The sequence below is a fragment of the Parasteatoda tepidariorum genome, chromosome 9 (genome assembly GCF_982258835.1).
Source record: "Parasteatoda tepidariorum strain Cologne lab strain chromosome 9, Ptep-v5.0, whole genome shotgun sequence".
Classification (NCBI taxonomy): domain Eukaryota; kingdom Metazoa; phylum Arthropoda; class Arachnida; order Araneae; family Theridiidae; genus Parasteatoda; species Parasteatoda tepidariorum.
The window spans coordinates 72,169,595-72,193,383 of record NC_141763.1 but is presented as its reverse complement, the minus strand read 5'-3'; the positions used below and the strand labels follow the sequence as shown (position 1 = coordinate 72,193,383).

The window sequence follows — 23,789 nt, the reverse complement described above, 5'->3', positions numbered from 1 at the left end:
AATTTTATTATCATTATATAAAATAATAAAAGTAATAAATTTTTGTTAAATATAATTTTTGATTCATATTATTTTCTATGAAAACTTTTATGAATGCGAAAGTATTTTGATTTATGTCATCAACGGTATGGTAAAATACTCAAAATATATTAGAAATTTCTAATTGAATTTTCAGCAGTATATTTCGGCTTATTTTGGTTTTGTATTAAATTTTAATTGAAAAATAACATAATTTGACTTGATATGACTTTGTATTAAAGTTTTGTTAAAGCAAATAGCATAATCTTATTTTATTTGATTTTAAATTAAATTTTTGTGTAAAAAAAGGAGAGCAACTTGACTTGATTTGATTTTGTATTATATTTCCATGCAAAAAAAAAAAATGCAGCGTTATTTGACTTTATTTGTTTTCGTCTTACATTTCTATGCCAAAAAGGCAGCATAATTCGACTTTATTCGATTTTGTATTATATTTCTGTGCAAGAAAAAAAACAGCGTAATTTGACTTAATTTGATTCCGTATTTCTTCTCTGAGTAAAAAATAAAGGCAGTACAATTTGACTTTGGAATATTTTAAGAAATATACCATAACAATATCTGATGAACAATTAAAAAAAAAAACAATTTGCTACATGCATGTAATTTTTGTATGAAAACAGACAATTGTCTATTTTTATAAGTGATATCAAATATAATTTATTATAAACGACAGCTTCTTACATAACGTATATAATTAGATAAACATTCATTCGCTTTATAAGACAACATGCAACACCACGACCTTATCCCCTTTCCAACACTGCAAAACCCAGTTAAAACAAAAGAAAAAAAAATTAACTATTTCCGACGCAGCCTGTGGCCATAAATACCAGACTACAGCCGTCCTAACGAGAAAAATGTCATCTAAATTTAGACATGATCTTAAGCACCTGTTACTCTCCCCCATCCTCTCTACACACCCATCGATATACTGTTGCCAAACATATAATATTATCCTGAGGTAGAAAACGTTTTATTGTGAAGACACGTTTTGACGGGCTTGTGAAAATAACAGATTGGCTTTTTTTTTTTTAAGAAAAATTTTTTCGCTCCGTCCTCACTTGTCAAAATATGTTTTATTCTCATAGCGTTGACAGCTCTTTTAGGGTTTATAGATAAAAAGGTATTTTGTATTTTTTTGTGAAAAAAAGAGGCTTTCTTGCGTAAAATTACCGTTATTTAATGCTGCAGGTATAATGGTGAGTGTTTTTATTAAATTGAGCATAGCGGAGGCTTTTTTTCGTTGTTGAAATGTTTGAAAATATTTTATCGAGACAATGCGATATTCTTAGAATTGTGAGAAATGTTTAAAAATATTCGATGCATATGGCGTCCGGGAAGTTCAGTGTATAAAATGAGCGAAAAAAAATTTAAATTTAAGAAATTCTGTCAATCTGGTTTTTTTTAATAATATTTAAAATAAAAAAATAAAGAGTATGACTTTCATGTTTTAAAATAAATTTTTAGTTACGTGAATCTGCAACGTGAAAAGGCAGCATAAGGAATATTTAAGAAATATATATATATAAGAATATATAAGAAATATTTTAAGAAAAACTGTATTTTTTTAAAAAAAAAGTAAGGCTAAATTAAATAAAATAAAACACTAAGAAAATATAATTTTACTTCAAAAATAGTAATAAAAACGTAAATTCACAGTAAAGGTGAAATGATAAAATATTATTTTAAGAATAAATAAGAGTCATTTAAAAAATAATATAAGGGTATATACTTATAAAAGTGTGTGAAATAAAAGGAATATATCACAGAAAATGTCAATTTACTGTTAAAAAATGATAGTAAAAAAATAATTTCAAAATAAAGTAAATATTATAAAATATGGTTTTGAAGACATGTAAGATAAATTTAAGAAAAAAAAATTAAAAATATTTTATTGCAATATAAATTATAGAAATAACTGTAAATATAAATAAAATAAAGTAAAAAAACATTAGGGCATATAATTTTGACGTAGGATATGCAATAGTTTTCTAGATAATAAAGGAAATGGAATCTCAATATTGAGTAGATAAATGCTAAATTATAGAAAAATAATTTAGAAATTTTAAATCAAGTTACAAAAATATAAAAATTTATATAAAATGAAATGAAAATAAAACAAAAAGAATCTCAATATGATGTTTTTTTTTTTGAAAAAAAGCTAAATTTGCTATTACTTGTTTTTACCTTTTGAGAATCTAAAAATATCTTACAGACATCCAAAACTTTTCATATTCCTGAAAACTTTATTAAAACACTTTTTCAGTTCTATTATTTATTTACTTTTTTTTAAGGAAAAGGTAAAATCATATTTTTTTCTTTTCAGTTTAGAGTGCGGTAGAAGAAATTGTCAGCAAAAGATTAAAAATACAGCAAACAAAAGCATATTCCGTTACGCTAAGTGAGTTTTGATCCCTAATTCTAGAACAATACAAACCCTCTCATATTGTCTTTTTTTTTAAATTTGAAATTCAACTTTTAAGTACTTAAAAATTCGTTTTTTCACAGAATGAAGAAAAAAAACGTGATATTTATGATTGTTAAAAAATTTTAAATTTTGTCACTTAAAAAAGCTTATTTCAAAATTTAAAAAAAAAAGTGAAAAAAAGAATTTTTGATTTAAATATTTTTATTTTTTTAATTTACAGTCTTGTAAAAAAAATTGATTGTATATTAAACTTATAACAAAAAAAGCCTAAACCTCAAAACAAGTAATTTTTTTTAAACTTATCCTTTATTTCCCAGACATATAGATTACTACTACAGCAGTACAGCTGTGTTATGACGTATGCACGTCTTCAAAGCTTCTTGATGCTTTCTTCAAATAAAACAAAATACTGTGACGTACATACGCTCAATGAGATTAAGAATACAGTTTCCATTCATGAGTTTCTTCAAAGTACAGGTGCTGTCAGTACAGGTTCGATTTCGACACGAAAACCCCTCGTGGATCGAAGCAAAAAGCATAGATTTGGTGACGTCAGGAAGCCGGGTAATGACGTCTTTTCTAAGAATGACGTCACGGTTAATAGGTTTGTCTATTTTTGACTATCTTTTTAAACAATAGGTACCTGTGCCTATTTGCACTGTTAACAGGTGGAAAAAGTTACTTTACAGGTGGTTAGAGAACTTGAAAAGGGATTTCTTGTAGCTGATTTGGTTCTTTTGTTGCGAAAAAAGAATTTGTTACAATTTAAATAAAATAGAAAAGAAAATCTATTGATCTCAAGATTTATTGTTAAAAAATATCTTTTCTAAAAATATGTTGTATATAATATTAAAGTTATGTTTGGCTTTGTAGAAATAAGTTTATCAAAAATAAATTTAATAATTTTTAGATACTATCTCTAGCTTTAATTTGTCGAAACCTAAAAATGTCTTGTCATTAATGACGAAGTAATATTTCTGATAAAAGGGACTTATTTATCAAACATAAAACTACAAGTTCATAAGCTATATTTCTAATTTTAACTTGTTAAAACTTAAAAATATTTTGTAATTAATATCAACATAATATTTCTGATAAAAGAGGAGTGTTTATCAAAAACAAAATTTTAAGGTCATAAACTATATTTTTAATTTTAATTTGTCGAAACCTGAAACTATTTTGTCATTAATATCGAAGTAATATTTCTGATAAAAAAGTGTGTCTATCAAATATGAAGTTAGAAGTTCATAGGCTACTTTTTCTAATTTTAACTTGCCTGAACCTAAGAATAATTTGTCATTAATGAAGCATGTTTACCAAAAATAAAATTAGAGGTTCATGGGTTATTTTTCTAGTTTTAATTTGCCGGAAACTAAAAATATTTTGTCATTAGAGCCGAAGTAATATTTTTGATAAAAAGACGTGTTTATCAAAAATAAGAATAGAAGTTCATAAACTATTTTCATAATTTTAATTTGTCGAAACTAAAAAAAAAGGATTTTGTCAGTAACATCGAAGTAATATTTGTAATAAAGGAACCAATAAATAAAACAAAGTGATTAATAAATATTAGTCCTAATTTTAATCAGTGCAAAGAGTAATTAATTAATTATTTTAAGAGGACCACAGAATGTGGAAAATATTAACAAACTGGAATAGCGGAAGACGAATCATTGGTTTGAGTCTCTTTGCCTTTGGGCTAACTATGGGAGGTTTTCTCAAATATATATGTAGAACAAATATGGACTGATTTGGCTTCTGTCAAAAAGTAATACAAATTCTTAGATAAGGTTCGATGCTGACCTGTAATATTGGTATCTTAAGAACACAATGCTGCAACTTATATGAGGAGTTTGTGAACCATAAACAATTTTAAAACTGCTACATTTGTACGATAGTAAGGTCCAGGCTTAACACTATATTAAATATTAAAGTCATAAGAAATTTATATAATATTATGGTTTACCGCGGTTCAAAAATTCAAACAGTGAAAAAATACAATTTTTAATTTTGTAGGTTCTTTTGTCTTCTGGGTGGGGTTCAAAATTACCAGGTTATGGACAATAAGAACTACACATCGCTATATGGATTAGCAGTTTAATCTAGTCAAATAAAGTTAAAAGTAAAGTAAAAAACTCAAACAAGTAAAAACTATATGTCTGTGAACCATAATCAAGGCTAAGATGGCTTAATTTGTATGGTAATATGGTTCAGCTTAATACCATATTAAATTAAAAAATTACATGCTATTATGGTTCACTACGGTTCAAAATTTCTAACAATAAATTTTTATTTTATTTTGTGGGTTCTTTTGTCTCCGGGTAGGGGTTCAAAATTACTAGGCTAAGGACATTATTAGCTACACAACGCTACATGGATTGGCAGTTTAACCCAGGAGTTAATTAACCCAGTGAAATTAAGTAAAAAGTAAAGTAAAGAGTACACTGAAGCAAAAAGTAAAGTAATAAGTATTCTAAAATAAAAAAAATGAAGTAAAGTAAATAAATAAAATTCGTACTGAATCATTTTTAACAACAGATGTTTTAGAAGATAATGTTAAGTGACTTTTAGGAATTTTCCAGATTTATTGTGCACAAAAAGCGTTTCTAGATATTTAAAAAAATGTTTTTTTCTTTTTCACAATTCCAAATTTTATTAAATCTGGCCTATTTAAAATACCAATTTGAATCTAAATCGATTAAGCTAATTTATGAAGCATGTAGCAAATAACCAAATTGAGTGTTAAAAAATCAGTTTCACATGCCTTCAAAGAACTAATTAACTAAAGGATAATCAAAACAAAAGCGGGATTTTTTATTTATGAATTTCAGCTATCTAGATTTTAAAAAGTTTCAAAATAATTGACACGTATTAGGTTACCTTTTATTTAAGTAATTTAATTTTGTACAATACATTGCGTATTTTTGCAATATTTTACAATCTGATTTAAAAATGAAAATTGCAATAATTCTAAAATACATTATAATGTACAATGAATTTATATTGATTTAGAAACTTGCAACAGTTTTCTATTAAAAGATAAAATATACACAAATAAAGCAATGAAAAGTAAAATGCAGGACTTTGAAATTGTTGAGACATCTAGATATTACAGAGTTTTACATTTACTAACATTTATTTCGTTATCTTTTTCATAGGTAATTTTATTTTGTACAATACAGTGCATATCGTTAAGATAGTTTTACACTATAAACTAAAATTGAAAATCGTAACAATTTTTAATTAAATAAAAACATACAATAAATTCAAATATAAAATAAAAATATATAGAAATTTTCAATTAAAATATTAAGTATATATAAATAAAGCAATTAAACAAACCCTTATTTCTCCCACTTTATGGGTTTACGACTACTAGTGTTTAATTCCGTAGCCTTGTAATTTTGAACCCTATCCAGAAGACAAGAGAACTCCTGGATCAAGTATTCTATCTGAAAAGGACTCTATCCCATGCCTAGACTGCAAAGGACTCTATCCCATGATAGGAGTACCACTGAGGATATTTCACTTCAAAACTATGGTCGGTCCAAGCCGAATGCGGATTCGCATTGACCAGCCATCGCTGGGATTCGAACCCGGTTTATCTCATTGGAATGCGAACGCTCTATCCCCTGAGCCATCGCGGCTCAAAATTCGTTATTTTCAAATTATTAATTTTTCATATTTATCAATCTAAAATCTCGTTTCTTTGAACCTTGAATTTCGCTGTCCTTTTGCAGAAAAGTCAGCATATAATTATCGCAAGTGTAATTATTACGAATGCAATTAGTACAAATTAACTGTCTCGAATCAAACTAGCCGATAGAAATAGTCATAAAAATACATATCCTATTCTAAGTTTTCTGTTAAACGATATCTTAATTTAATAGTTTTGAAGCTGTTAGTGATAAAAAGAAGATATTTTAGATTAAATGAACATAAATGTTAATTTTTTTTACAAACCAGAACAACTAAAAGTCATAAACTGGACAGATGTTTCTGAATAGATAGCAATAAAATTTTTTATTAAGATGCTGAAAAAACAATGTTGAGCTTTTACTGAATTTAGAAAGACTCTATTATGAATTAGGATTTAGTATTTTTTTTTCCTTATTTTTTGCTACCTTCTTTTTGTGTGTAACGTCTGTTATATTATTATAAAATAAATAAACTTAGGTTGAAAAATTGAGTCTGAAAATGATGAATTGAAAATAAAGTGATAAACTTGATATGAGTTAACGAACTGATGCATATGAAATCATGAAATATATTATAAAGCCAAGTACCCATTTTTAACAATATTTCGTATGCTTTTTAATATACAATTATTCAATTCAATATATTTATTTAATATATTTATTCAATATATTTATTCAATATAATAATTTTTGTAAAAATATATTTAAAAAAAGCGTTTAAATGTGTCATGCAATCGACTGGAAAGTAACTAAATCATTATATATTTTATTAACTAAATCATTATTATTTTATTATTTTATTAACTGACCCAATCAGCCAAAGTCGGCCCATTTTTAATAATAGTATATTTTTCCAATAATAAAATTATATAAAATATTCATTTAATATAGTAATGTTTTAATAATGTGCTGTAAAAATTTGCTAAAATTAAGTGTCGTGCTATCAACTTAAAAATAACTAAGCCAAACTGTACAGTAAAACTTTTTGTTTTATTAGATAAAGTTAAAAAATAATTACGTCAAAAAATAATTAAAATTAAAATTTATCTGGGGTTTCAAGAACAATAGCATTGTTATCGATGGAAAAAAGAAATTTTTTATCCGATTCAAAAATTCAGTTTAGAAGGAAATCACTCAATTCAACATAACAATCTAATATAAAATAATTTAATAATTTATTTTAAAACGATTAAAGTAATAATTTATAATTTATTGGCTAGATGCCTTAAAAATTAAACTTAATTTTTTGTATAGATTTAAACAAATGTTGAAAAGAACAAATAATACACAGTAAAAAGTTAACCTTTCTTTTACAAAATAATTCTTTGTATTAAAGTATCAATCAATTTTATTAATCTTTGTGTCAATTTAAATTTTTTGTATCAATAATAAGATTTTTTTACCTTTGAAGTTTCATCAAGCGTATTTTAATGAATATAATCAGAGAGCTGATATCGAATAACTCTTTCACTTTTCAGTATCAGTTCAGTATAGCATTTTTTCTATCATGTTATTGTAGTTGTTCTCCCATAGCTTCGACTGAAACAAGTAAAAGAAATGGATATTATTAACAAACACAAAGAAGGTTAGTGTTTAGTAAAAAGGAATAAAATATTTGGAATAAGCAAAAATTACCATAAAAACATTAATATAATTCTATATTAACTTAAAATTGTAAATAATTTTATAAGTATCAACGCAATGCTGGGGTAAACATTAAGTGCCCCCAGAATGACTATAAATTTGAAATAACACCAATTAAAGCATAACGCAAATAAATAAAAATGTCCAGTTTACTGCGTTTTGACAAAGAAATTTAATAAGTAATACTATCCAAATTTCAAATTAGTTGCTAAGTTCATCAACAGATGGCACTGCTGACTGACAAACTTTTGAACCAATACTTTATTTTGCATCTCAAACTATTATACTTGAAATATTTACAAAGGTTTCAGTTAATTTTCTCCTTCACCGGCGCATTGTTGTTGCTACAAATGGTGGTTAGCTCAAAAACATTGTTTCATAATTTTTATCAGTTGGCAACTTAGAAGCGCCATCTTTTAACAAACTTCATTACTAGTTTTTTGAGTAGTTGTAGTTAATTTACGTCATACTAGAGCTGCATGATGGGCTATTGGCGACGATCTGGGAAACACCCCTGAGGATGATCCGAAGACATGCCATCACAATTTTGATCCTCTGCAGAGGGGATGGCACCCCCGATTCGGTAGCCCGACGACCTGCACGCGAAGTCGAGCACTTTACGGTAGAACAGTTTAACGAGGACCAATACCGCACACCCTCGGTACTAGTTTTTTGAACTTAGTGATATTAGTTAACTGGTTTCTTAAGAGGACGATTGTTTTTAACTACTTCCGTTTTCTTTTAATGGATTTGTTTAAATATTCGTTCAGTTTTTGGACACCCGATATCTACTTAACTGAAGAATATAGTGTGAGAATATTCCAACTCATAGTTTGAAAACTCATATTATATATATTATGTAATCTCCACGTTTAAATAGCATGTTGTTATCGGGTGTAAACATAGAATATTAATTTATTCTGCCAACTCTTTGAAAAGTTCTTTTATATGCAGTTTCCAGATAATTTATATACATCTAATAAAGATACCAAATTTACTAAAATCGCACTGAATAAATTCTTCCAGTGAGTTCTTTAATTATCACAGCAGTAATTCTGAAGTTTTTAAAGTAGAAGTGAAGTTCACTGTTTTTACAACCAGCGCAATATTGTTTCTTTCGATTTTTGGAATTTTATTATTTTGTCCACGTATTTATTTTAGCATAAAACTATATTTTATGAGAGATTCAAAGTTACAAATAAAATTGTATATCACTTATAAATTAAGAGCTTAAAGAACAAGTAACTTATTCATAAAATTCCGAATAAACTAATTTTAATCATCGCTTATAATAATTCAGATTCACAAACTCTAAGAATAAATTATGTATACTTGTAATCCTAAGAACAATTCTTCTTCTTTCTTAGCACTACAGTCAGTTACTGACCAATGCAGTCTCAGTCAGTTTTCCCCGTAATTTATCAGCCACAATGGTTTTTCATCATATTACTCTTTCTGATTAGTTTTTCGATGTTTTATTCTCTAAAATTTGTGTATAATTCAGCATTATAGCTGATACACCAAATAATATTTTCCCTGACGGCACTAATTTTTTTCTAATTAGTGACTACAATTGTAACCACAAAATATGATTACTTTTGATATTGTTTACAACTGTAATAGTATGATTGCTTGTAATCTCAACAGATGTTGTATTAAATTATAATTGCTTGTAAACTCGACTACAATTGTATTCGTTAATTATCATTACTTATAAATTTGATTGCAATTGTAATCATAAATTATGATTTCGGCAAAATGAAAATAATCGTAAATTGTAGTTACTTTTATTTCTGACAAAAAGTAATTGGTTACTTTTAATTATAAAGTGATAATAGTTTAGTCCATACCTTGCCCTTTAACACTCGATTTCTTAAAAACATATCCACCAAGGTTGCCTAGATTTCTGAAACATTCCTCCTTCTAACTTTATCATTTATGCACAGTAACCTCCTTTTCTGAATCTTAAAAAATAAAAATATAAGTTTCATTACCTTTTTTATTTTCATTAAAAATCCTAATAACTCTTCCATAACTATATTTTGCAATAAAGAAACTTCATAAAACAATAAAGAATGTCTTTGACAAAAGTCAGAGCTACTAAATTGCATATTAATTCTCTGAAAAGACATTTTGTTACAGTTAAATGAAAGTAATGTGACGTCTCAGTCTAGTATTTTTAGAAACGAATTTGTAAAAAGAACATGAGGATTTTCCCGCGACTCGTAAAATATCGTCTGCTTAGAATCTTTTTTGATACATTGTAGACCGGTTGAAGTCGTTACATCTTCTTGTCCTCCTGTTCCATTTTCAGTGCAAAAGCATCGTTTATAGAAGGCATATTTATGGGTCTTCTAGAATTTCGTTTCTGCTAAACATCTTTTTTTTTTAATTTCGAAAACTACTTTCCCTTGTGACTGCTAAGAAAGTTGTTATTTTGTTTTTAGGCTTAACTTTTTTTTATACTAGAAGTTTTTCTTTTCTTGAAAGTTTATGTAATGCTTGACTGAAGATGGATTACAATATTCTTCTTGAAAAAAAATGTACCCTAAATTAAATTTTCAAGAAGTTTTTAGTTTGTTAGAACAGCTTAGAACATCTTAGAATATAAGGGTTTGCATCTAAATTATCGTGTCACAGAAAGTGTTATACTATAAATATTTTTACCAAACATCGTTTTGCAATCTAAATGTACATATCTTAGAAATAAGAGGCGAATTTGTAAAAAGAAATTTAGGAGTTTCCCGTGTCTTGTTTAATGAATCCTGTTTAAAATCTATTTTGATACATTGCTAAACGAATTTTTCGTCACAGTTAAGAAAGATAGTTTATTTCTAAACGTTATTTTTTGCACTAAGTTAGCTCTATTTTTATAAGGTTTACGTAATGATTTACGGAAGACAGATTACGATAGTCATTTTGTGAAAATGTACCCTAAGTTTTTAGAAAGCTTATAGTTTATTAGAACAGATTTGAACTTTTTAGAAAAAAATGCACAAATCTAAAATAATTGTGTCTCAGAAATTCATAGATAAACATTTTTACCAGAAAATGTTTTGCAATCTTTATGTTTCAAAACGAAAACATGTTTGTTGTTCTATTGGTAGGAAAATTAAATTTCAGTGGAATATTCAAAAGATGATGCGTCTAGTTCCAGAAGGTTGACCATTATTTCTGTTAAAGAAACATTTACTGAGAAATGTCAAAAAATGTATTGAGTCTTAGAGACGAAACCAAGCTTGTTATTCTATAGTTAAAGAAATCTATTTTTTCTGCGAAAAGATTTTAAGAAAAAGATCAATTTTTATTTACAGAGATAGGTACCATCTTTAATATTCTCAAAATGTTTTGTAAATGTAAGAATCACATTGCAATTTAAAGTTCAACCATGACATTTTAAGAAAGCATAGTCAAAACTATGAGAATATGGTAAAATATTGCAAAACTGTGTTTATTGCTTTGTGAGGACATCAAAAAGGTCGGTAATTTTTTCCGAAGCACTATGGTAATTATTTTGGTAAAATTTAAAATAAAACATGGTGTTTTAGGATGTGATATAATTCGGTAAATATTGTAAAATTTGGTAGTTTATCACGATGGTTAAATTTACTTTTCAGTTTTGTACTTTTTGTTAAATTCTGGACAGCAAGAATCATACTTTTGAAAACCTAAATTTTCGGCAATTGAATTGAATTGAATGTAGGGTTCAATGGCACGAAGTTAAATTTCCGACAAACTACTACAGTATGAATGGAAAAAATACCAAATGAGCTGTTTAAATACCATATATTTTGGTTTTATAACCAGAATTATGTTTTTTTAATGTCTTTACCATACAGTATGGCAATTTTACCAGAATTTTTCTCAGTAAAGGTATCAACAACGCCGATATTTGATTGGTAGAAAAAATTAGCTCTCTGATAGCACAGTCTGATAAGATCACAGATTGATAAAAACCTATAATTGTGAAAATTGAGCAGTGTGAAAAAATCGAGATCAAATTGCGATTGAAAGTACCAACACTGGGAAAAGGCCAGAACTTTTTACCGTGAAATTCATTTTTAACATTAAAGTTTTATGGAACAAAAAATCTGATATACCGGAATTTTTACAGTAAGATTTACTGTAAAATCACAGTAATTGAATAAATGTTATTATAAGAACTATGGTTTGAAATGGATTTTATGGACTCTGCATTCAGTTTACCAGTATTTTTTACCTCAATTTCATCCGTAATTTTCAGTAGTGTAGTTAAAATGTTCAACTCCAATCACAATTCCAAACTTTCCTGAGAAGTAATCTCCAACTTAGAATCAATTAAAATTTCCACCGAATCCCAGTATTAATTTCATAACTAAGTAGATATTAATTTCAAATTACATATTTCTGTTTTTTATTTACCAATAAAAGTTGCTTTTTAAAATTATACTTTATGTTATAGTAAAAAATTGAAATTACATTTTATGTAATAGCAAAAAATTAAAATAACATTTTGCTGACATAAAATTAAATTTAATGGCTAAATTTTGAAGAATATATTTTAGAAAAATGTTGAAATGATGCAAAACCACCCTTACAAAAATTTAAACTGTTTCTGTGGTTCATTTGAGGAGTAATGGTTGATTTAAGGTTTATTTAAGGTTATACAAAAACCAGCTTAAAAATCAACCTCCATTGGTATATAATCAAGGTGTATGAAGTTGTTTTATTCACACCTGAGGTTGTTTTGTGTTGGATAGAAATGAGGTTGGATAAATGAGTTTGTTTTGGATTTTTTTATGTATATATATTATCTTTTCTACACTTCAATCAAATAAATATATTTAAGGGGTGAATAATTTCACGAGATTTTAACTAAAAGTATTGTTGAGTTACATATGAGGTTGATTTTATGAAGTGTAAATGAGGTTTAAATTGAAGTTTATTGATAAGGTTATTTTTGTTTAAAAAACTAACTCGTTTTTTTAAGTCTCAAGTGCATTTTCTTTACATCTATCAACCTAAAAACAAACCTAAAAACACCTTTTTTTATTAGGGCACATTTACGAGTCCACAACCCTGGTTTTTCCCTGGTAAAAATAAGATTTTCTATATTAATACTTGATTTTGGTCTTAAACAAAAACAAACATTTAACCTATTTATGATATTATGCGAATCTATTAACTTATACGATCACCGTAAACCTCCTTAAGGTTTTAACAGAATATTGCTTTCAGGAAAAAGGAAAATATTTCCGCTTTTAAAATAAAAACTACGGTCAGTCACCTTAAAAAAACCCAACTTCCTTCACCCATAATTTCCATATTAATTTTTGTTCTTAAGCTACTCAAAACAAATATGTAGTCTTTAAACAATAAAACCGAAATTAAAGAAGCCGCACAAAGTAAACAAAAAAATCCGTGTCAACACTCATAGTAATTAAGCAAATACAAAATAGCTATTTCCAAGCTTTGTGCTTACATTATGTTTACTAAACTCACGCGACAAATACAAATTACAAAATTTAACCAAGGAAGTTAGCAATTAACATTAACACTGCCAGCAATCCCTTATTTTATGAGCACAAAATCAAAGTCAATTTATATGATTATGAAAGTGAACGCTTAGATTCAAATTTTGCATGCTACTCAGAACACACGTGCTGATTGCCCTGCGGGTTCGCAAAAACACACCGAACATTCCGCAGCATACTCTGTTAGAGTAATCTTCAACTTTATGAATGGATTTTACGAACCCTTTTTTTTCTTTCTATTAGTTGTTTTAATGCACTGTAAGGAATAAAATATATGTTCCTTAAAGGAAAAGTGCTGTTTAGCATTTTACAAGGTGAACCTTACGCACGTCGACACGTTTGGTGCACCTGTGAATGGACAAAAAACCTGTCCCAAAAGAAAAAAACAAAAATAACAGAAAGGAATTCATTTAGTTTATTTTATTATTATTTTTTTTTTTCGTTGAAAAAAGTTCTGTTAGCAAAAGGCGGTTACGAAAGTTTTGAAGAGATATTTCGAAACGGAAATTCCCCCTCTAGAGTGGACAGAAATGAAAAATTTTCTTTTTAAATATTTGCTTGTCTGTGCTGTCTCCATACTTGCTTTTAAAGAACGAATTTTTAGTTTTGAAGCTTTGATTTCTTTTCTTTATTTTAAAGCAAGTCACACCGGGGAAAATTTTTTTTTCTTCAATCAAAACATTATAAAAAGTTGAGAAATTGAAATTAATAAAGTCTCTTAACATTTCCATATTTAAATAAATATTTCTTAATTATCAATAGGAATTATGTATAATTCGATATTTTAGCTAAAAATAAATGAATACAATAAAAGCAAATTTTTTTTCAAACTTGTTTTTAAAGAAAAACAAATTAAAAACTTGCTATTTTCTATAAGAGTATTATTTTTAGTCACATTAGATTGTTCTTTGACTTCTTTCTTTTTATGTCAAGCAAGTCACACCGGGGAAAATTTTTTTTTCCTATCAAAACATTATAAAAAGTTGAGAAATTGAAATTAATAAAATCTTAACATTTCCATATTTAAATAAATATTTTCTAATTATCAGTAGGGATTATATATAATAATTCGATATTTTAGCTAAAAATAAATTAATACAATAGAAACAAATTTTATTTCAAACTTTTTGTTTGAAAGAAAAACAAATTAAAAACTTGCTGTTTTCTATAAGAGTATTATTTTTAGCTGAATTAGATATAAAGTTGAGAAATGAAAATTACTACGAAATTTAAGTAAATTATTTTGAATTAAAAGTACGAATTATTTATAATTTGCTTTTTAACCTAAAAATAATAGGAAAAAAATCAAAGAATTTATTTATTACTTTTTTGAAAGAAATAAAAATGTGTTGTTCGTGTTATTTTAAGTTGAATAAAGCATAAAGTTGAATAATTGAAATAAATAAATTGCGAACATACATTACCACATTTAACAATTTTGGGTTACAAAAGGGAGATATTTGTAATTTGTATTTTAACCTAAAAATTATAGAAAAAAATAAAAGAAAATTTTATTTATTACTTTTTTGAAAGAAAAAAAAATTATGAACGTGTTGTTGTTTTCTATAAGAGTATTAGTTCAAGTTAACTGAAGTATGCAGTTGAATAATTAAAAATAATTAAATACAAACACTCCCACATTTAAACAAATGATTGTGGATTAAAAGTAGGAATTATTTACAATTTGCTTTTTAACCATAAAATAATACTAAGGAATCAACGAAAATTTTATTTATGACCTTTTTGAAAGACAAATTAAAACATGTTGTTTTCTATAAAGGCATCATGTTAAGTTGAATGAAGTATAAACTTGAATAATTAAAACGTGGGAGTATATTAGTATTATACTAATGTGTAATACTAATATACTCCCACGTTTAAATAAAGATTTTTGGCTTAAAAGTAGCAATTATTTATAATTTACTTTTTAAACCAAACATTACTGACAGTAATCAGAGAAGATTTTATTTATTACTTTTTCTGAAAGGAAAACAAATTAAAAGCTTGTTTTTTACCTGTAAGAATATTATTTTAAGGTCAAAATTTTCAGTTCTATTTTAATAATTTATATCTGTTAATAAAGGAAATAAGAAAAGATTAAAAAAATTCAAAGAGATATTGGGCTTATTTAATATTATAATAAGTATTTATAAATTTAATACACATTAATTTGCACTTAGTAAAATACATATTAGTTTTTAAAATCACATATTATTTTTTAAAAAAACGAGTTTCAACTTAAAAATAGATGAAATTGCTAAAATAACTATATTTTGTTTAAGAAATGTACATTTGTAGTAAAATAATTCAATTTCAAACATATAAAATATTTCATTTTAAAAATACTTTTTTAATGAGTTTTTGTATTTTTTAAATTTTTTTTCTGCAAACTTCTGTTGCTCTTTTTAAGAAAACTGATGAAACAGGATTTTTCTACTTTAAAAATATAACAATGAAAGCAAACAATAATGTCGCAAAATTTCAAGGTACAAATAAAAAGTTCAATAATCAAACAGCTGTTACAATATTATTTCTAAACAAGTACAAAATAAAAAGTTTGTCATTCATGATAGTGTTAGTTTATACTAGTAAAAAATGGCTATTTTCTTGTTTTATTTTCTATATTTGCTTTATATATATATATCTATAGTTTTAATTTTTATGTACTGCAACAAAGATAACTGTACTACATTGAATCAAGAATATTATTTTACGATGCTACGAAAATAATATTTAAAAAAAAAAAAAAAAATCAAACATATTTTGATGCTTTTAGTACCGCTCTTATCAGTGATTCGTGATATTTCTGTAGCACTTTCGCTTCTTTCTCGCTTTGCTAATAGTTTGAAATCTCTAATATGTTTACATTTTAGACAAAAATTTTAAACATAAATGAGGTTATTACCAAACACCATGCATTAAGACTCAATTTAAAATAAATAAAAAGTAGAAATTTATTTGAGAAAAAACTCGTTGTTTTAGATAGAATAAAATTCATACCTTCAGTTTTTCAAACACATATTTCAAAGCAACACTATTTAGCTCGACCTTAATAAAAGAAAAAAAATGTCAGTAGGTTTTTATTTACTTATTTATTTATTATCTAGTGTAAACAATACTATATATAATCCAAAATAAAACATTTCTGTATAAATAAGATTTATCAGAGCATGAAACGGTGTGATGAAAGTTTTGGCAAAGATTCGAGCAGATTCATTAAATTAATTTACTTTTAGCTGTCACTAATATATTCAATGTATTTAATCTTCACAGTTTTTCATAGGTTTATTTTAGATTCTACTTTAATGATGGAAAACTTGTCTTGCTTTAAAATTTATTTCCCTGAATTATCTTCTGCCTTGTAGTGACATAAAAAATATCGGTACTTACACAATTCGCCGGAACTGGCTATGACGTTGCTGACAAAAAAAAAATTCAACTTTTCTTAAAATTTATTGATTTATTTTTATTTAAATAGTTAAAAAAATTTGAAAAATATTAAAAGACATTAAAAAATGAAAAATAGCTGAATTTATTTGCACTAGCAAAAAGGATAAAAATCAAATTACCTTTTTCTCTCTCTTTTGTATAATCATAAATTAAAATTATATTCGAATTAAGATTTTTTTTTAAATTTTATAACCATCGTTAAACAGCCGACACAATTTTTGATTTTATGACTACCAATGTTCAACTCGGTAGTCATGCAATTTTGTACCCGATCCAAAAAATAAGGGATTTACACTATCAAGTATTGGGTATAATCTTCCTTCGTGGAGGACTTCTTGATGTAACTAACACGTATTTGCGTTACACGGAGTGGGAAACCACGAAAACCTCCCAAGGTTAACCGAACAGCAAGGGGACTCTAACCCGTAACCAGTCTACCACTGAGGATATTTTTCGTCAGTACTGTGGTTGATGCGAGTCGAGCGCGGAATTCGTATCAACCAGCCATCCCTGCGATTCAAACCTGCGTCACTTCATTCTATTCTTTGAATAGCCGCATCTGGAATTCAGATTTTCAGTACTTTTTTTATAGAATAAAAAGTAAATAGTAATGCTGGTTTAAGTTATCAAATAAGTTAAAGAATCAGATAAGAACATCTTAATTGTGCGATAACTCTCTTAAAGTTAACAATAATGTGATTGTGCTTTAAAAATATTTTAATAACGATGTGATTATGTTTTTTAAAAACCATTACAATAATGTGATCGATCTTTGAAAATTTCAGTCATAACATGATCGCCTTTTAAAAATCAAAACGAAGATTATTATCGCATCTTAAAGTCAAGGCGAATCTGCTATCACTTGTTGAAATCATCACAACAATGCAATAACATTTAGTAATCACTTTTTAATTCCCACAATATTAATGTAATCATTTTTTCAAAATAATAATAATACAAAAACGCTTTTTCAATTACTTAGCCATAATGTTATTATTTTTTTGTTTTGAAAATTTTATAACAATAATGTGATCGTCTTTAAAAATAGCTTGGTTATAATGTGATAGATTTTCAGAAATCTTAACCATATAATGATAATGATATATAATTCCTATAATGATATATAATATGTAATGATGTATATTATATAATGATAAATTCAGCTAATCATACATTCATGTAATGTATAAATGCAGCTGACCAAACGTTCTTATGATGTACTAATTCAGCTAATCAAATCTTCCTATAATGTGTATGTCTGAGGCAATAATTATAACCCTATTAATTAATCATTCTGATTTCAATTAATTATTTTAAATTAATTACTTTATATTAGTTACATAGTTATTAATCAATTATGGTAATTTTTTCTCACAGATAAAGCAAACAAATCTTCCTTAAAACATATAAGTGTATTTAAATCACTTTATTTACTACGCCACACCTTTAACAAAAAAGTAATTATTTGTATTTCAATGGAAAAATGGTCTTAACTATAGACAGTGTTGTTTTACATTTAAAAGTAGTTTAGATTCAAAGTATTTAAATTTAAAAATAATTAATACATATTTTAATCATATTTATTAAGCGCAAAGGGTGTGACATACCATTACGGGTGTGACCAGTTAAACATCTCTAAAGCAGAAATAGGGGTATCTTCTTAAATATTTTTAAACCCGTTTGAATTTTGTTTTTAATTACTTTTATTGTTTGATATTTCTATCATACATATCAAGTAAAAGCAAATTCTAAAATAATCTTATTATTAAATCATCATTTAAAGTACTTAAAAAACTTACTATATACTCAATTAATAAGCGTACACGTAAAGTAATAGAAATAGTTAACTTATATTGTATCATTATTTTTAAATTTCGCAGTATGGACATAAATACTAGAAACAATTAATTTTATAATTCAATATTACTGTTTGCAAGTTTTTCTTCACTTTAGTGAAACAGTTTAGTAGTGAATTGATTTCACTTTGCTTCATTTTTGCATTGTAAGAATCGCTCTTTTTAATGGTACTCTTATTCAGAACTTCTACTTTATTTTTACTTGTTTATCAATAAAAAGAAACGATTGTTTTTATTTATTATAAGAATTTTTTTAAAAAAATAAATCAGATCAAATGAAATCGCTTTATTGAACAAGCTTTATTTTACGGAATAATTTAAAAAAAATATTATTCGTGAAATTTGAATAGCATTTAAAAAACATTAAAAGTTGTTCAAACTGCGTTCAAACTTTAATATATTTTAAAATTTTCATAATTTTTATTATTATGAATAAATTAAAAGAAATAAAATATAACTTTATATTTCATAATTTCTATAATTTTTATTTCAATTGCGTACTACGCTTACAAAAATATCAGTTAACATTAATATAGGTTATCGATTAACTGCAATTTGTAGCTGTATAACAAGCTTCATTTTACGGAATAATTTTTAAAAAATATTATTCGTGAAATTTGAATAGCATTTAAAGAAAACTAAAAGCTGTTCAAACTTTTATATATTTTAAAATTTTCATAATTTTTATTAGTATCAATAAATTAAAATAAATCAAATATAACTTTATATTTATAGTTTCCATAAATTTTATTTCCATTGTGTCCTACGCTTACAGAAAAATCAGTTAACATTAATATAGGTTATCTATTAACTACAATATATAGCTGTATAACAATATATAGCATTTAAAAAATTTAAAAGTTGTTCAAACTTAATTATATTTTAAAATTTTCATAATTTTTATTAATTTCAATAAATTAAAAGACATAGAACATTACTTCATATTTTAAAATTTCTATAATTTTTATTTCTATTGAGTTCTACGCTTACAGAAAAATCAGTTAACATTAATATAGGTTACCTATGAACCGTAATAGGATACAAATATGCTAAAATCGTGCCAACAATTTTGTTTAGTAAAGTGATATTATTCATACTTAGAAACATATTAAGGTGCAGCTAATTTGAACTATATCTGAAAATTTAAATTTTCAGTTAGTAGCCAGTGACCGGTAACTCTAATAACTAAGTAGCCACTTTTTCCTAAACCTAATAAGTCGGTAACTGATATTAATAGGTCCTTTTCATCCAATAGTCATTTTATGCAACAAAAAAATTTTGCTTGAATTAAATTACATATTTTTTAAAAAAAAATCATATTATATCTGCTATAAAAAGTTAATTCAACAGTAAAAATAAGATAAACATGATAAAATTTAATTAAACATACTAACGTTAAGGAATTTTATTTAAATACATTTGGGATGGCAAAATACATTTAATGTATGCATTATAACTTTGAAATGCTTGAATTATTAAAGTACTCTCTTTCTACTTGAATCTCTCCACAACAAAAGGATAGATTCTGAAGGATCAAAATTTGGGGATATTAGACATCAGTTGGACACTGTACGTCATCAAAATTATGTTTCTAAAATCTATTTCTGCAATAATGTACTTTTATAATTAAACAATTTTCATTAAAAAAAAAAACGATAGGAGAACGTGATCAGTTTCTTCTTTATTTTAAGTTTCCATTTTTTTGTCGACTAGCCATGTAGGTTGTTTTCTGGTCTAATTTGAACCATATTATAATTCAACACGATCCAAAATTTCTAACACTGCACTGTTTGCTATTAAACATCAATTACGGAAACAAATAAGTGCTAAACGTGACATCGTGAACAGTGAGCTTTTTAAATGACAATTGTACAAAAAGCATTTTTTTGAATTTAAGGAAGAGCAAATCAAATTCACGAAAATTTGCCTCTTGAAAAGCGTTTTCTATCCATTGTCATCATATCTAATCTAACAAATGAACTTAACTATAACTTTAACTAAACAAAAACGGGGACACTCGATCGAGGGCAAAAGCAGACACTGGAACAAAATAGAAACCTGGTGCATTCGCCAAATTCTGCACACCTTTCATCTCGCAATTACAATCCCTTCTTTGACAGCGAATTCCACTTGCTCAACCCCTTCTTTCGCGAAATAAAAATAATAGTTGAATCATGTCGGCCAACAAAATCATAAAAATATTTTTACCTTCATACTTCCGGCCCCGAGGCTATCCAGACGAAGCAATGCCCGGATCAACTTAAAAACACCCCCGTAAACCCCTCAAAACTACAACCCCAAACTCAGAACTAATTTTGTAGCATTCTTTTCATCTAGATCTCTAAAATGAGCGCCCTATGGTCTTTCTGCGCCCCATATAGCGCGGGCGGCGAGCGATATAGCAAACAGATGCTTCCATTGGTGCCTGTTGACTAGGCGCGTGGACTACGCCTGCTTTATTTTGTTTTTATTTTAATTCTTAAAGCCCAGAGGGGTCGCAGACCGTCGTATGAATTTGGGGCGGAGTCCACAGTAACCTCTGACATACGATAGAAGATTTGTTCGCTTACCTGCGGGGGTAAGAATAAAAAAAAAAAAAAAAGAACTTTCGTTTCTTTTTTTTTATTGATATACTGTTTTAAAGTAAACGCGTGTCTTAAGTGTGTACGCAGATCACGTAATACCTGTTTCTTCTGTTTTATGTCTAACCAACCCCTTTTAATCGCCCCTACCCACCTCGCCCTGGCCAACTGTCATTCAAAAGTTTTATAACACAGATAAGGGAGCAATATAGGCTTGCGTTGTATAGTGATATACTTCTTAATCATTAAAAGTTAAACAAATGGTATGAAATACTTAGATTACTATCACCTGGATAGGTGAAAATAAATTATTTTTGAGCATTAATGTCAAAAGAATATAAAATATTTTGGTTTGACTTTTTAAAGCGCTTAAATGTTGGATATGACCATATATTATGAGTAGAACGATATATTTCATTTTTTAATAAGTAATTAAAAGAAAAAAAGAAAAAAAAATGCGTAACAATAAGCAATTTGAGAGAAAATTCAAGTAATTATGAATGAATTAAAAAAGGCATTCCTAAAACTTATACTGTATACACCTCATAGTATAAAACTCATATATCTATTTATCCGAAAATCTCAACATAAGAGTTTATTAGGTTATAATTAATTTTTGTATTTTTTATGACTTTCAGATTTAAGTTAATGGAAGTGGCTTAAGAGATTTCAAAATCGCACAGCGAATATCTGAATTTTTAAAATTCGATTACTCAGGTGCAATTCGACCGATATTGTTCAAATTTCTTATTTTGCTTTACAAAATTATCTTCTCTAAAATTATGTAAAAAAATCGTACACCTTCCAACTCAAAATCTTGTCCATTAAAATAATAATAATAAAATAATAAATTGAATAAAATAATAAAAAATAATAAATATTTACTAAAAAAATTTTTTTGCGTGGAATTATCCTTGGATAAACGAATTTTATAATTGAGTGTGAAAATTTTTCAATTCGCTTAAAAAGTTATTGAAGCAAGGTGAAGTAAGCAAAAGTCAAAACTAACATTATTGGGTTCAAACTTGAACCGCTCTCCTGACTAAAACTATTGGGACCGTATTTCTCAGATTGAGACTAATTCTTATATTTCGGGGATCGAAAAGCTGAATCCGTCAAAAAAAAGTTATGTTTATTCAAAGAAAGTACGTTTTTGTGTCTGATTTCGTAAGTTAAAATATCGTTTTCACTAATTAATTAGCATATTTGATATCACCTATTCAAATTTTTATTATTGAGTCCTAGAACGTGAAGATTCGATCATTACGTTATAGTTATTCAGGGTAGTCCGTTTCTTTTTGTCCACTGTACATAGAATTACATATAATAATAAGCCTATCTTTAAAATTTTGTTTTCATTAGCTTAGCATTTCATTTTCTTTTTGGAAATATTTTTCTCAGATATATACAAACCGAATTAATATCTTTTTCATTAAAATAAAAAAAAAAAAATAGAGGAGCACCAAAATTATTTTAAAAAGATTTAATGCTACAGGAAGTACTGGAACTTGTATTTATAATGTTCCTGATACATTGCATTATAAAAACAATGAATTAGTACATCTTTTTTGTTGATTTTTCCCTTACATTATATTTTAGTTTTGTTATGAATCGCATTTCAAATGTATATGCCAAAAGTATATAACAAAACGACATTCTATTGAATATCAAAACATTTTATTGAATGATGAAATTAGCAATATAGCATGAATGATTAAATTTGCAATATAGCATAATTGACGAAGCCGGCAATATAGAAAGCGATTAAATATTTCACCCTTTGTCTAAGCATTATAAACAATGCCAATTAATGGTAAAGTAGGAAATAATTAGGCATTTTATAAAATGTAGAGGTATTTCATAGATTGCCTACGTAACTAAATGTATAATGAAATTTCTTATGGTAGTTTTTCAGTCTGATAAAGAAAAAAAACAATTCATTTGTAACCATTTTCCAAAATAGCATTTGTATTTTTGAAGCCTTTTAAGTAATAGTCTTAACATATATTGTATAAAGGGCATTTGTCATTCTAAAAAATGCTTTCTATTCAATGACTAGGCAAAATATTTAACAATTCTAAGCTTTCACAGTTTGCCTAAAAACACCTGGTATTTTTTAGAATGATTAAACATTTTGCATTCATGGCAACATTTACAGCATATTACACGTTTCAGTAAAAAAAAAAAATTAAAAAGTCGATAATGAGAACATAATGTATGGTTATTTTCGTTTGAATAGATCGATATTTTCTGGGTTTCTAAATACTATTATCAGTTTTATAAAATGTATATTATCAAAAATTAAGTTATTGAGACTCAGGCTAAAATCGTCAAAAGGGATATTTATGTACAGAACACAAAGGACCCGTCAATGAATTGCGACAAATAATTGCTAAAATCAAATTACCAAATCAATTTTATTAAGCGAAAGTAACTAAGATCAGACCGATGATCAAGTTTCGATGAATATGATTACGACATTTTCGATAGGAATACTGAAAATAGTACATTAAGGACAGCATTTAGAGAACACCCTGCATTTAACTTAAGAAGATGATTAATTTCAATAGAAGTAGAAG

The 23,789-nt window shown here is 26.5% G+C and overlaps 1 long non-coding RNA gene across 15 annotated transcripts in view; it reads right to left on the bottom strand.

The window, feature by feature from the left end:
* The window catches only part of LOC107447133 (uncharacterized), a 90,093-nt gene that overhangs the window by 576 nt on the left and 65,728 nt on the right, over window positions 1-23,789 (bottom strand). For 7 of the 15 annotated variants that reach the window (XR_015429320.1, XR_015429326.1, XR_015429321.1 and 4 more), the window contains 3 exons: window positions 16,323-16,370; window positions 9,660-9,773; window positions 7,569-7,704 (listed from right to left, as the gene is read on the bottom strand). This is a non-coding gene — a long non-coding RNA (uncharacterized LOC107447133). The remainder of the gene's footprint in view (window positions 1-7,568; window positions 7,705-9,659; window positions 9,774-16,322; window positions 16,371-23,789) is intronic. The other 8 variants (XR_015429330.1, XR_015429332.1, XR_015429324.1 and 5 more) reach the window with 3 other exon arrangements.